This window comes from Phalaenopsis equestris, unplaced genomic scaffold (assembly GCF_001263595.1).
Source record: "Phalaenopsis equestris unplaced genomic scaffold, ASM126359v1 Scaffold001116, whole genome shotgun sequence".
Taxonomy (NCBI): Eukaryota; Viridiplantae; Streptophyta; class Magnoliopsida; order Asparagales; family Orchidaceae; genus Phalaenopsis; species Phalaenopsis equestris.
In genome coordinates, this window is record NW_018165555.1 from 338495 (window position 1) to 340303 (window position 1809).

Genomic DNA, 1809 nt, shown 5'->3' on the forward strand with positions numbered 1-1809 from the left:
TATATATATATATATATATATATATATATGGTAGAAATTAAAAGATATAAGAAAAAAAAGAGAAAATAGAGATAAATTAAAAGAGGGACAATTTGTGAAAGCAAAATATGCAAAGTCAGTTCAATATAAATAATCATTAAATGAATTATTTATTGATGTAGAAAATAGTGATAATTTGTGAGTCCTCTTTTTATCAAAGGGATTTCATAAGAGAAGAAAAGGAAAAAGAAAAATTTAGTTTTGTAATGAAAATAAATTTTATTTAAATTTATATAATTTAATCAATAAAAGTTTTATTAGCAAGATAAATTCAAGTCAAATCAAGTAAATAATTTGAGTTGATCAATCTCCCAAAGAGATTAGGCTTGTTATGAGTAATTGCACTGAAGAGCACATCTAAGTGACATTCTCAATTACCAGTGAGACGCTTGCATTTTAATTTCCATTGATTAACATAAAAAAATACCATTATAAAAGAGTGTCATTCTAATATGATAGTTTAAGCTTTAATAATAATCAATCTACAAGATAGCAAAAGAATTATTATAACCAAATAAAACAACCATCTCTCCACATATAAGATTTGTGTAATGTCTAGCAATCGTTAAATTAACAAGAACTAAAAGATGGTACAACCTGCTCAAAGTGATGGGTAATGATAAAAATTTAAAATCAGTCCATATGAAATAACATAGCCAACATTTTATGGGTTTGTCATTCAACATTAAAAAATTTAAAATTACTTATTAAGATAGTCAACCCAACTCAACTATGATATGCTCAATAAGCATTCACGAATTTCATCATTTATAATTAGTCTTGTGACCTCAATTAAAAAAGAAAAAAAAAAATTGAGATTCATAGATAAATATTTAGGCAATGTATTGAAATGATGTGAGACTTATGATCATTTGTGATATAAGGATTACATTGAATTAATAAAAAAAAAAATGAAATAGTTCTGTTACACATAATCAAAGTTACTCAATTAGTTTTGTAATTTTATTAAATAATACATACTATATTTCAAAATGATTTTATTTTTTTAGTATTTATTTATTTATTTTTCTCTTCAAAGTGACATTTAGTTTATGCCAGGATAAAGATTGCCTTGAAGTTGAGAAAATTGGATCGAGGCTTGATCATGCTTAGGATACAATTGAATAGGGAATCTAAGTGTAATTCGCGGAATTAATGTTATGTCAAAGATGGTAAAGTTCTGGATAGGTAATAAACTACAAAAGTAGTGTTTGCTAGTTCATAAAAGTGTACAAAACCGAGATGGCACAACATGTAGAGTTCAAGAGGTGATTTTAGATGGGCCATTTGGTTTCCGGTAGTTAAAGTTAGGCACAATAGCATGCTTGATGCATCATGAAAAAAATTATGATTCAACGTGAGTCATTCATCATGAATCTCGAGATATTTTTAAGATTAGAATTATTCTAATTCAAATTAAAAAATCTCTAGAACTCTAATTTCAACAAACTTAGAGTCAAACTGACCGGCTCGAAGAAATGAGCCCAATGACACCAAAATTGATCCAATCTGAGTCAGATCAAGTTTTTAAACCATTATTGAAGGTATTTAGTGGTTAATTAGAAAGTTAAATGGATTCCAAATTTGATAAGTTTAAAGTTAAACCAAACATCTCGATGAAAGAAATCCAACGAGCCCAGTATTTCTTATTTTGAATTTCATTAAGGCACATAAATATCCATAAATTATCATCTCATCAAGGGAATCACTATGGGTCATTCGATGGAGTGATCTGAATTCATGCAATATTTATGGAGGTTGTTATTATAA